At 37.4% G+C, this 14,025-nt stretch overlaps 1 protein-coding gene across 1 annotated transcript in view; it reads left to right on the top strand.

Moving 5' to 3' along the window:
- Aadac (arylacetamide deacetylase) overlaps positions 1–4,405 on the top strand; it is a 57,613-nt gene extending 53,208 nt beyond the window's left edge. The window contains exon 7 of the transcript XR_010063658.1: positions 4,124–4,405. The gene's annotated coding sequence lies outside the window, so the exon portion shown is untranslated. The remainder of the gene's footprint in view (positions 1–4,123) is intronic.
- The last annotated feature ends 9,620 nt before the right edge of the window (positions 4,406–14,025 follow it).

A 14,025-nucleotide genomic window follows, 5' to 3' on the forward strand; every position in this document is an offset into this window, starting at 1 on the left:
GACATCAAACCTAGCCACTATTGCTGATGCCAAGAAGCACCTGCTGACAGGAGTCTGGTATAGCTGTTCCCTGAGACGCCTGACCAATACAAATGAGGATGCATGCAGCCAAATATCAGACTGAGTGCTGTCATCCAAGTAGAGAAGTTAGCATAAGGACTGAAAGAGCTGAAGGGGTTTGCAACTCCACAGGAAGAGCAACAATATCAACCAACTAGACCCCCCAAAACTCCTAGGGACTTGACCACCAATCAAAGAGTACACACGGAGGAACCCATGGTTCCAGCTGCATGTGTAGCAGAGGATTTCCTTATCTGGCATCAGTTGGCTGGGGAGCCCTTTGGTCCTATAGAGGCTTGATGACACAGTAGGGGAAAGCTAGGGCACTGAGGCAAGAGTGGGTGGGTGGGGCACCCTCAGAGAGTCAGGGGAAGGGGACGGGGGTTTGTGGAGGGGAAACTGAGAAGGGGATAACACTTGAAGTGTAAATAAATAAAGTAACCAATAAAAATAATAGAAATAAAAGTACATGTAGTGAAGCCACAGCCATGTTGGTGGAGGAAAGTAGCAAACTCCAGGAAACCCATGGGATGCTAGGATTTGCAGTTGAAGGCAATCTGTAGTGCTCCTTCTCAGGACAAGAAGGAGGGATGTTGTAAACTCTGAGAAAAAGCAAAAAATTTAAAAAAGTAGTAAGCTCTCATGACTTTCACTGTGCCAAGCATAGAGTGTTAACAATATTAAGGAAATAGACTTAATTAATGTTTCCTTTAAGAAAACATCAAAACAATAAAGCTGATATCAAGATGTAGAAACAGATTAATTAAGTGAAGTGGGCACTGGTGAGGACAACTGATCCAAACTCTGGTTTTTGGTCTATCAGATCCAAAATAAAAATTCTGTGAAGATTACACTGGTCAGACAACATCACACAGAAGGACAGAAGAAGCAGGAGGAAGATGACTGAACTGTTAACTGTGTGTTTTAGTTCGATTAATTTTAAATCATCTACCAACTTAAAAAAGAAGTACAAACTTGGTTTCTAATCACAAATAACTCAAGATGTACAAAATTTTTAAATGTCACAAAGAAGCAGAATTCTAAAAATTATTGAATGTAATATATGCATGGTTTTCTGAAGCTAATATGATTAGTTATAAAGCAATTTAGTTACATTCCCAGTATTACATTCTTGAGATGACTTTCATTTTATTTAGTCCAATAATTATGAAAATAAAGTCTTACTTAAATAAGCATTTTATTATAACATATTCCACAATGTTTCAATTACTTTATTTCTTATTGGTATATGTTTTATTTCTTCACATGACATGGTATGTGTAGATATACTTATAACTAATATTGAAATTATTGCATTAAAGTAATGTAATTATTTATACATGTATTTTAAGCCATGAAAGACTATTTTCTCACTCTATATATTTGTTTATTGTTAAACACTTTAAAATAAATATAAAGATGCAAATAAAATAAATTTATGTTATTCAGGTCTACTTCTTCCTTTCTAAACTATAACAGGAAATGACCACCTTGAGTAACACTGACACACAGATTCAACTGGCCCAAAGAACAAAGCAAGTAGATGTGGCAGTCTCCTAGTTTATATTATGTCCACAAAAATACATGAGTGCAAACATGGATCTCTTTGCTTTCTATGACAAAAGATGGAAAGCAACAGATGGTGGTGCCTTCCTGAAGCCTTCAATCACAGACATGACTGCCTAACAGCAACTTAGAGATGACAGTACTCCACAAACAAAGGTGAAGCTATATGGGGAGAAGAGATCCACCTCATCCATCCTCAGATTTATGAGGACACACACACTCACACGCACATGCACACACATTCTATACCCATAGATTTGTAAGTATCTTTATCCATAGATTTGAAGTGTGCCATTTTTGACACAACTGCCAACCAGGAAACCACGGCCATAATGGCCGTATTCTACATCTCAGACCATTTCCCTTTATTGTGCATTTATTGTACAACATAATAGGTTTTACAATGCCATTTTCATTTAAGGTTACCATGTACTTTGACTACATTTAACTGTCATTAGCTTCTATTGTGCCTCCTCCTGCCTTTCTCTAGTCTCTTTTCTGTTTGTAATAAATTCATTTTCTATTTTGGTGTGTGTGTGTGTGTGTGTGTGTGTGTGTGTGTGTGTGTGTGTGTGTGCATGTACTCATGTACATATGCAATTTTAGGTTCCACATAATAGATAAAATATGATATTTGTCTTTGTGAGATTGGGTTGTTTTGTTTAACAGGATGATCCACAGTTACATGCATTTTCCTGTAAATAACATAATTTTATTTTTCTTTATGGCTGAATAAAACTCTATTGTGTATGTGGCAATTGAACATGATTGTTAGCTTGATGACATTAAGAAACACCTAAGGTGTCCCTGCCAGGAAGACAGGTAGGCTAAGCACAGACCTTCACCTCCCTTTCTCCTCCAAATAAAATTTCCAAGCCTTATGCCCAGCTCTGCAGTCTCCCCCCACAACCTGTCCTGTCTCCAGGTCCTGTCTCTTCCTGAGCCAAGGCTCTTTGCTTTATTCCAACCTCAAACTCTAGCAGAAATTTTCTGGGAATTTGCAGGCCACTCCTATAAGGGAAACAGGTAGACTAATTGCATATCCTCTCCTCCCACTCCAGTTCTCCAAGTCCAATCCTCCAGTCTCATCCTTAGCTCTCTAGAAGACCTTCTCCTATCCTTTCTCTAACTCCAAGCTCTTATTCCCAGTGGACTACCTAATCAGATCCTGATGGAACACTCAGGTTTCTGTCTTCTTGAGAAGCCCCAACAATAACACAACTCTCTCCAATTCTTAAGTCAACTCCCAATAACCAGAAACACAGTTGATGTGAAAGCACCAGTTGTCCCACTGTTAAAAACCTGGAAGATTTTCCTATAGACAACACATCACCACCCTATTCTTCTAAGACGTGAGAGTATGCAAAAGCCAAGGAATAAAACACACACCCAACAAAGGTAAGACTAGATATCAGCACCTAGAATGACCAACACCCCAATCCCAGATGCCTAGAAGCAACAACAAACAACATCCTGGACAATATGACTACACTATAGCCAAGCAACCCTAACACAACAGGCCCTGAGAATTCAAACATATTTGAAGCACAAATAAAGGATCTATAAACAGTCTTTATAAATATTATAGAAGTGTTAGAAGGAAGAAACAAATAAACCCCTAAAGAAATCTATGAAAATGCATACAAGCCATAGAAAATTATGAATAAAACTGTTCATAGGAGATAGAATATAAGAGATAGAATAGAGAATCACTGCATTGAAGACATGACAGAAGAAATAAATACATTGGTTTAAAATGTCAGTAAAAATACTACTGGCACAAAATATGTAGGAGATCTGGAACACTCAGAAAATACCAAACTTTTTCTTTTGATGATCTATTCTGTTTTCTCATCTTTGTTGTTAGATTTCATTTTGCTTTGTTTTGTTTTGAGAAAGAACCTAAAGTTGGGTGGGTAGGAAGTTGGAGAGCATCTAGACAAAAAGAGGGAAGGAATAACATGATCTAAATATATTTAAATTAAAAATATATATTATGCAATATATTCATATATATTGCATATACAAATGTATGTGCAAATATAATATCTACATTATATATTATATGTATAATAAATATTTACATATATGAAAGAAAAAAGAAATGATAGGACATTTGGTGAGATATAAACTTGTGCATGTGTCAGGGTGGGGCGTTAACTGATTGTATAAAGTCCATATTAAATGTGGCTAGCCTTTACATAATGTGGGAAAGGAAAAAGCCAAGTAAACACCAGCTTTGCATTCTTTACTGCATGCTCCATGCTGTAGACAGCAGTGCTTTTGCTACCAGGCTTTGGTGGCTGAGGCAGATGACACTCCTCTGAAGTTTGAGGCTGCTGTAAGCACGCATGTCATGAGCTGACACACATATGTATATATAATTCCACAATGTCACAATGTCATAATTTATCCAATGAGAATACATATACTCTGTTGGTTTTGTTGACTGTCATTTCATTAGTGATCCCAACTTGAATATTTTCATTCCTGTCAGGACACGTATGTGAACATGAGTGACTCAAAGGAAAGTGTGTAGCTGAAGAGTGCCACCCTAATGTGAGTGAAAGATCAAGAAGATTCTATCACTGAAGAGTTTAACCCTAATATGAGTGACAGTTCATGAAGACTGTATTGCTGAAGTCTAATACTCCATTACCTTTCCACCACCTCCTATATACTCATAGACTCTGTGCTGGCTATTCTTATACCAACTTGCCACACCAATTATGGTTATCAAAAAGGAGATAATCTCAATTAATAAAATGTACTTACAATATCCCAGTGTAAAACATTTTGTTAATTAATGATTCATGGGGATTGTCCATTTGTGAGTGGTTCCATCCCTGGGCAAGTGGTCCTAGGTTCTATAAGAAAGCTGGTAGAACAAGCCAAGGAGAACAAGCCTATAAGCAGCATCCCTCTGTGGTCTCTGCATCAGCTTCTGCTTCCGTTTCTAGTCCTGTTTGAGTTCCTGTCTTGGCTTGCTTTAGTGAAGTATAAGGTGAATAAACCTTTCCCTTGCCAGCTTGATTTTGGTCATTGAAGTCATAAAGACCCACAAGGACAGATGCAACTGGAAGACAGGTATGATGTAGAAACTCATATCACTTTCTTGTGAGCCATCTTCTCTCCTTTCCTTTTGCAGGGAGTTTAAAAGCTTTATTACCATCACCACAGACCTTCTTTTTTTTTAATTTAGAGAATACTTTATTAGTTTTTGTAATCAAACCCACGTATATAAGACCTTACATATTTAATACAGTGTGTTACCCCTGTACAAATGGAAAAAACTTAAGTTCAACATTTCTAGACCAATATGGCTGTTAATTTCTGTACAGTGCCAACTCAACACAGTAAACGGGGATACTTTTTTCGAAAGTTGACAGCACAGGTAAAGTTTCAAAAAATTCAAATTATATATCTTTATATATATATATTTATATTTATATAAAAAGACCAATAATAGCAGTGTGTTATGCATCAACAGCAGCAACAGCTTTTCCAGGTTCTGCAGTCATCTGAACAAAACTGTAGAGACATCCAGCACACTCCATTAAAAAAAAAAAGTAAAAAAACAAAACCCGAGAAAACAGCACAGTTCTGTTACTCTTGTGGTACCTGGCACCATTTTTTTTAAATTAGCTTCTCAATCATCATCTGGAAAGAAAACTTTCTGAGCAACATCATTAAAAACAGCTCTGATAAAGCACGGTCACTACTACGTATCATAAAGCAGGTACAAGCTATTTTACATCCACAGAGGTATGATACAGTACTGTCCTACATCTATAATACTAGAGGATACAATTTAAAAGGCATTATTTGAGACTTGATTCTACTTTTCCAGCAGAGGGCCCAAAGGATGGTGTGACACAGCTTTGTAAAGAAACATACTCTAGACAGGATTTCCTTTCACTAGTGGCACAGTTCTAAGGATTCATTCTCTCCATGAATGTCAGCTAAAACCGTTATTAAAAAAATGAAATATCCCTAGAACAAAACCGTATAACCACCGGATTCACATGAAGATGACCTAGTGGAGACAAGCTGGACCTCACCTTACCAACAAGCTATCAAATCACCACAGACCTTCTTAATACTGTATTATTTTTCTTATCTTGTTGACTATAGCTTGACATAAAACTTGTAAAGACAGACTGTGTTTATTTCACATTCTCTTTGCAAGATTGTTTGTTATGCAAGATGATTTAATGAAGATAACACATCAATGATTATAAAATGTTGTGTAAGATAAACTACCCCATGAGCATGCACATTTCTAGACAAAAATATTTATCCACATACAAATTAATCCTAAAAATATTTGAAGATATAAAGTAATATTTGAATATTATATATCCTTAGATGCTCCAGGGTGGTAACTGAGAGCTTCAAATATATAATCAAATAAAATAATTTAATCCAGTAACATTTTGTATCATGTGTAATGCTCCCGAAAATAACTGGCAGAATAAGAAATAATAGCAGACATAGCTTAAGCACATCACAAACTTATGTATCAGTTAACAAATGTATATGGATGCCATATGTTTCTATTATTCAAGTTGAACAACATAAATATACGAAGTTAGCATTAGTCACAGTTATTTCTAAGGACACTGCCAGTCAAATAAAAATATCTTAAAATGTATTTCATTTGTTCAGACATTTGGTCAAGCAATACTACTACTACTTGTCCCACTTAGAGCTCTGATTTGCAGGGCAAGAAGAGCCCTTGTTATCCTTAGAATTAAAACAGCACTAAGTTGTAAACTGTGGGAGTTTAAAGATATAAAGTGTCAAATGGCAAAATTCCACAGGACTTGGAGACAGAGCAACTGTGAAGCCTAAACAAACATTTCAAAAATTGAGGTGAAAACACAAGATAATACTATATGTTTAAATAATTTGTGTAAACACTGGCAACTGCTGAATGACTCTTAATCGTGTAAATTTTATTATTGTGTAAAATATTAAAGATCACTCCAATGTATTACTGCTCATTAAAAATGACATGTTGGATGTTATTCAATGGGGATATTCTTAAGAGTTACAAGAGCCTGTAACATTCTATCTCTGGGATTTTAAGTCTCAGAGGAAATATACAAGTCCAAATGGATACTTTATAATTAAGACTGTGTGATAAACTCCATTTCAGAATTTGGAAGAGTCTATATCCATGGGTTCCCACATCAACCTTGACCTCTGGTATGTAAGAAATGTCAGTGAACTCTTTACATAAACATGGAGACATGGCTTTAGAAAATTGAAAACCAGCTTCTTTGAAATACCTGGCTGCCTGAAAGTACTGATGTTTTAAAACTGAGGGCTAAATATGATGTTTTTGTAAGGACATCAAGGGGTGGGATGGAATATGGTGCATGTGCTTTACAACTTTACTTACAAGTTTGGGCTTGACTAAGAAAAATAGAAAATCCCAAGACATTTATTCCCTATTTTCATTTAAGGGACTTGAAGAATCCAGAAAATTCCTAAGAATGGATTTACTTTTGCACTTCACACTGAAGTGTACCATTGAAGAGTCCACCATGCCTAACTGATACCTAAAGTGGAAATTTCTGGTTTATATGGAGTCTTAGTTGTGTCATGTGATTTTTTTTGAAACGGTCTCATGAGAGGACATTTTGGCTAAAGCAGATATGTGGAAGGATGTTTTGCCTAGAATAAACATGTGGTGGTTTTCTGGAAGCAACCTGGAAAAAAGGGCACGCAATGTTTTGCTAAAGCAGATGCTTGAGAGAACATGTGATGTTTAGAAAGAATATAAATATAGCCTAATGGAGAGTAGATGATGCTTGATGATATTGGTATACCATGCCATTTTTTGCTGATCATCATCGGGCGTTGTTGATGCTGGTCTTTGCTGATGATGCTAGGTGGTATTGGTATGCCTCCCCATTCTTTGTTGATCATTATGTTTTGTGACTACATAGAGAGAAACACATAAAAAAACTGCTGGTAGTGTTCTGTAAGCTTTTTGCTACTTCTTCAGACTTGGGCCAATTGACAAAGCCTTGTGGTTTCTTTTGGATCAACTTGCTATTGTTGATTTGTGAATGGTATGTGGGAGTGCTGCCTTTGCTGATTAGTGAATGGTGTTTGCTAGTGGATCAATCTGTCCCTGCTGATTCACGTGAACTGAACTACTGATATCCTGATAATGCAGATTGGATATGCTTCAAAGAAGTATTTCTAAACAGGTCCACATCCTATTAACTATTAACCTTTCCTTTCAACTACCTCTGGTGGGTAGAGGTCTAGAAGGGATGTTAAATCATTTAGGAATACTCATTAAAAGTAGGTTTTGATTTCAAAGCTTCTGTAAGGTAAAGGACGCTGTCATTAGGACAACAACCAATAGATTAGGAAAAGATTTTAACAATCCTACATCAAATAGAGGGCTAACATCAAATATATACAAAGAACTCAAGAAGTTAGACTCCAGAGAATCTGTACCCTATTAAAAATGGGGTACAGAGTTAAACAAAGAGTTCTCAGCTAAGGATTATCTAATTTCTGAAAAGTACCTAAAGAAATGTTCGACATTCTTAGTTATCAGAGACATGCAAATCAAAACAACCCTCAGAGTTCAACTCACATCAGTCAGAATGGCTAAGATGAAATACTCAGGTGACAACAGATGCAGGCGAGGATGTGGAGAAAGAGGAACACTCCTTCATTGTTGGTTGGATTGCAAGCTGGCGCAACCACTCTGGAAATCAGTGTGTCATTTCCTCAGAAAATTGAACATAGTATTACCTGAAGACCCAGATATACCATTCCTGGGCATATACCCAAAAGATGCTCCAACATATAACAAGGACATATGTTCCATTATATTCAAAGTAGCTTTATTTATAATATCCAGAACCTAAAAAGAACCCAGATGGTTGTCCCTCAATAGAGGAATGGATATAGAATATGTGGTACATCTACACAGTGGAGTACTACTCCCCTATTAATAACAATGGCTTCATGAAATTCGTAGGCAAATGGATGGAACTAGAAAATATCATCCTGAGTGAGGTAACCCAATCTCTCTCTCTCTCTCTCTCTCTCTCTCTCTCTCTCTCTCTCTCTCTCTCTCTTTCTCTCTCTCTCACACACACACACACACACGGAGAGAGAGAGAGAGAGAGAGAGAGAGAGAGAGAGAGAGAGACCCCCACACATGTTATGTACTCACTGATAAGTGGATATTAGCCCAAAATCTCTGATTACCCAAGATACAATCCACAGCCCACATGAAGCTCAAGGGGAAGGATGACCAAAGTGCAGATGCTTCAGTCCTTCTTAGAAGAAGGAACAAAAATATTCATAGGAGGAGATATGGAGACGAAGTTTGAAGCAGAGACTGAAGGAAAGGACATCCAGAGACTGCACCACCTGGGGATTCAGCTCATATACATACAGCCACCAAACCCAGACAATATTGCTGATGCCAAGAAGTGCAAGCTGACAGGAGCCTGATATAGCTGTCTGCTGAGGCTCTGCCAAGGCATGACAAACATAAAGGCAGAAGCTCAGAGTCAATCATTGAACTGAGAATGGGGACCCCATCGGAGGAGTTAAAGAATTGAAGAAGCTGAATGGTTTTGCAACCCCGTAAGAACAACAATACCAACCAACCAGAGCTCTCAGGGACTAAACCACCACCCAAAGAGTACACATGGACAGACCCATGGCTCCAGCTGCATATGAAGCAGAGGATGGCCTTGTTGGGCACCAATGGAAGGAGAAGCCTTTGGTCCTATCAAGGCTGGATCTCCCAGGATATGGGAATTTCATGGTGATAAGTGTGAAGGGATAGGTGGTTGGGTGGGGGAACATTCTCATAGAAGTAGGAGGAGGGGAGATGGAATAGGGGATTTATGGACAGGAAACTGGGAAAAGGGATAACATTTGAAATGTAAATAAAATCTCCAATAAAAAGTATGTTTTGGAGAGTCTAAGCCTACAGATACATCTGCAACATAACTCGTGTACTCAAGCCCCACTGATCTTTGTGGAAAGGGGAACAGAAATATTGCAAGAGCCTGGAAACATAGATTTTTTTTTTGTGAGATCATGCTTCTAGAAATTCCAGATGTTATACCCATAAAGTCTTACCAACATGATTGAGTAAAGATGACCTGAACAAGTATGACAACTGTAAAAACAACTTCTATCCATCAAATATAATAGTCGTCTCAGAGACTTGTTGCTGATAAATTTCACCCTTTTTACTTCTTTCTGGACTCTGCTGGCTGTCAACTCAGCTCTTCTGGCCCAAACTCCCCTCCAATCTGATTTATTCAATCTGTCTCTTGACTTCTCACTGAGTTGTTCTTCTTGGCCTCAAACTAACTCTGGCAATTTACCCTAATCTGGCTCTCTCTCTTATTCTCTGGCTTCAACTACCTGTGCACAAACTCATGAACTCAAGTCCACTGTACTGAACTCATTGCATTGACTCCCAACTCAACTCTACACAGCTGAACTCCACTTTGAACTGAACCAAACTCAACTCTACTCAACAGAACTTATTGAACCTACTCTCTCTTCCTGTGCTGCTCTAAGATCATTTTTCTCCTGAGTGTTGGGTATAGCCTATCTCTGGATTTTTCTGTCAAATCTTTGATTTGTCACTTTGTCTGTCTCTCAATTAGATGTCATTTTGGAGGGAATAAAGTTTTATACTAAAGGATTTCAGTCAAAGGGATTAAAGGTATAGTTTAAGGGCTTATCTGAATTCCCAACAGATCACGCAGACTTAGAAAGTCTTTGAATGTGATCAGAACAGTCATGTTGCTGGATTAAAATTTCTCTACAAACAATAGATATGCTAATTTTGACAGGGGAAATCCCAAGAGGCCTCAACTTGACAAAGAACTACATGTAACTGAAGAATGCTGAACATAGGAGAAAATCTCAGTGAAGAGCAGAGCAATTGGATTTTAGTATCAAATGATCAGCCCTGAAAATATATATACAAGTAACATTATATTGACTGTGCAGAGTGTAGTTATTTAATGAAGAATATATAAGCACACACACACACCCTCACACACACACACACACACACACACACACACACACATGTATACGTGTATATAACAACAACATTTTTTTTAATGCCAGAAATTCATAAAAGAGATAGGAGTGTTTTGTGGAAGGTTTAGATGAATAAAAGAGAAAGAAGAAATGGTGTAATTTTATTATAATCTCAAAAAATACAGAAGTAAATAAATGAAACCTATTTTACTCTTGACTCTAATAAAGTCTCCTATTCTAAGTGTGTGTGTGATAAGATTAATTCTTTGGACAGACTAGTTCAAAGAATAATTCTATAGATACAATTCCTCTCCAGATATACATCATTATAACCATGAAAATGCAACACCTTTATTCCTGGTTGGTATTAACATACCTTTGAGAAAGGCATCTCCTGTCCTTGACTATAAGTGCATTCATGAGAATGGAATTCATGACAGCCCTAGAACATGCATGCTTCCTATCAGTATTATTTGCTTTGAACTTATTTCAGAAAAAGAATCTAGTGTGCTCTCACCAAAGGAATTTTCCAGTAATCATTTCTGTAAATATTTCATTACCATGATCTTAATTAGGGTTTTATTGCTGTGAAAAGATATCATATTAGTATCAAATCTTATAAATGAAAACATTTAATGGGGGCTGGCTTACAATTTGAGAAGTTTTGTCCATGGTAAGAAGCATGGCAGTATGTCAGTAGACATGGTGCTACTGATCATACTTATGTTATTGTCAGCATAAAGAAACCTTATGCCACACTGGGTGGAATATGGACATAAGAGAACTCAAAACCCACTCCCACAGTGACACACTTTCTCCAACAAAGCCACACCTACTCCAATAAGGCCACACCTCCTAATAGTGCTACTCCCTATGGGCCAAGCACTCAAACACATGAAACTATGGGGGCCATACCTATTTAAAACACCATACCATCCACTTTCAAGAAACATTTGTCTCAGGGTTCTAATTAGGCAAGGGTACAGGAGAGGACATGCTGATGTTTTTACATACCTTTTAAAGTTAGATCCTCCCATATAGACAAATCAAAGCACCTTTTCGTGGCAATTTTGTGTCTCCTAAAATATTCCGTTTCTGACAGATAGTTTTCATGTGCACAGTGATTTAAAATATAGTGGCTTCCTATGTGTGTTACATATGTCTTCGATCATGTACATGTATGCATGGCCCACTTCTACTAGCTGTATGTATTTGTGTCATATAAGGGCATGTCAGTGACATTTAGTCAGTGACATTTACTTCTAACATGGTGTGTTGGTAAACAATGCTATGGCTTTGAAAAGTATGGCTTGGAAGGATGAAGGAATTAAAGCATTTGTACAGGGTTCTTTCCCCTTAGATTTCTTGTGCCTAATGTAGGTCAGACAAGGAGATGCTGAAGCTGATGTTGCCAAATACAGGGAACATGAAGAATCTCGATGAAATCTCACAAAGCAATCGGAACCTACTCTGTGTACCCAGAATAGTAACACAAAATTTCTTTAAAAAAACACAACTCCAGTTGTATCCGATACCACAAAAATGCCTGGTCCAACACACAGCAAAGAATGACTATGGGTAAAGCCTAGACTCACAAAGCTGCCTGGCAATAGGGAGATCTCCCAGGATCCCAAGCAGTTTGGTGTCATAGACACTTAACAGGAGCAAGCATTTCCTTAGTTCTCTGTTGGAGGAACATCATAGGAAGCCTACAGTAGAGAGGCTGAGACCTTTCCCACAATGCAGTAGTAAGGGGATGTTCTCCACCACAGTGTCAGCCTATGCCAGAAGTGATCCCGCATGAGTGAAAACATATGCAGTATATATATGACAAATATCTACTATGTAAAGTAACCTTAGTAGTTAAAATAACTCACAAAAATTGTCTTCAGTTTTAAAAAGTCATAAATACAGGTAATTAGAGAATGAGTCTTCAATGTTTTAATAAATCTTATATTCACATTAAGTTGCACAACCTTAATCTCAGCAATCAAGAAGCTGAGACAGGAAACAGAAGTTCAAAGCCAACCCATATTGCATACTAAAAAATATCTGAGATATAGTCAAATTAGAATATGAGCAAATACAGGGACAGTCATTTCACGAAAAGGAAGAAAAAGACAGACAGACAGAAACTCCGTACATAAGACGTGTTTGGCTAAATATCTTTCCAAACAGTAGAAATAAGGTTAGAGAAGCGCTAGAAGCTGCATGTAGAGGAACTTGGGGAGTCACACATTCTGGTGGGGAAAAAAATGAAGCAATACTACTACATACAGTTTCTGCGAAACTGAACACGCTGTCTCATACAACCCTCGAAGTTCACACTCAGGTGTTTACCTCAGAGAAGTAAAGCTTACATCTACTGAGAAACCTGTGTGTGAGTTTTTAGAGCAATTTCATTCTGTTTGTTGTTGTTTCTGTTGTTTGTTTGTTTGTTTGTTTGTTTTTTACTTTAGCCAGGATTCCCTGACAACGTGAGAATGATTCACATCAAAACAGCATTTCTCTTTTAGAGCAGCACATAGCTCCCTTTGCTGTAAGGACAAGCCTAACACTTTTATTCTGTAACACATCTTTTGTCAGGGAATTCATCAATTTTCTTAAGTGGGCTATTTCTCTTTTCAGTTCTTTAATATCCTCGTTTATGGCTGTTTTTAAGTTGTCATTGCTGCAATTCTGTAGGACTAGCACAGGTATGTCAGTGCCTAATATCTAATAAGCTCATTGTCCTTATCAAATATTACTCTTGTTATCTCCTCATTAGCATGATAGGTGATTCTCAGTACTATCCTTGAGCCTGAGCTGGGATCTAAATACATAACCCTCCCAAACTTGGATGATGGCCCTGTTTGATTGTCCTGGCCCCATCCATACTTGGACAGAATATCAATTGCAACTTCATTCTTAATAGCACCACATTGGAAACATTCAGTTTCCAATAACAAAAGAAAAAGTAACAAAAGAAAAATGAGTGAACTAGAAAATGTAACAACAGTGCTGCATCCCCAGAGAATTACAAAGTCATAGAAGACTGCATTTCCATTCATAACTCATGGTTATTACAGAAATGAATATCATATTACAAATATTTAAAGGTAAGAGAAACAGTGGCATGGCCAGAATATAGAAGACCAGCATGCTGGTCCTTGCGATGACAGAGGTGCCATGTTATAAGTAAATCTATCAGGGAGGATAATGCTCTCCAGGTTTGTAGGGTTGGACCAGGGAAGAGAGTAAAGGACATCTGTGATTTCTCTGTTGTTTCAAATAACTTCCCATGTAATGTTAAGAATTCTTAATAAAGTAACTAATATTAAAATATGACCAGAACACACACAG

This window comes from Rattus norvegicus, chromosome 2, assembly GCF_036323735.1.
Source record: "Rattus norvegicus strain BN/NHsdMcwi chromosome 2, GRCr8, whole genome shotgun sequence".
NCBI classification, from domain to species: domain Eukaryota; kingdom Metazoa; phylum Chordata; class Mammalia; order Rodentia; family Muridae; genus Rattus; species Rattus norvegicus.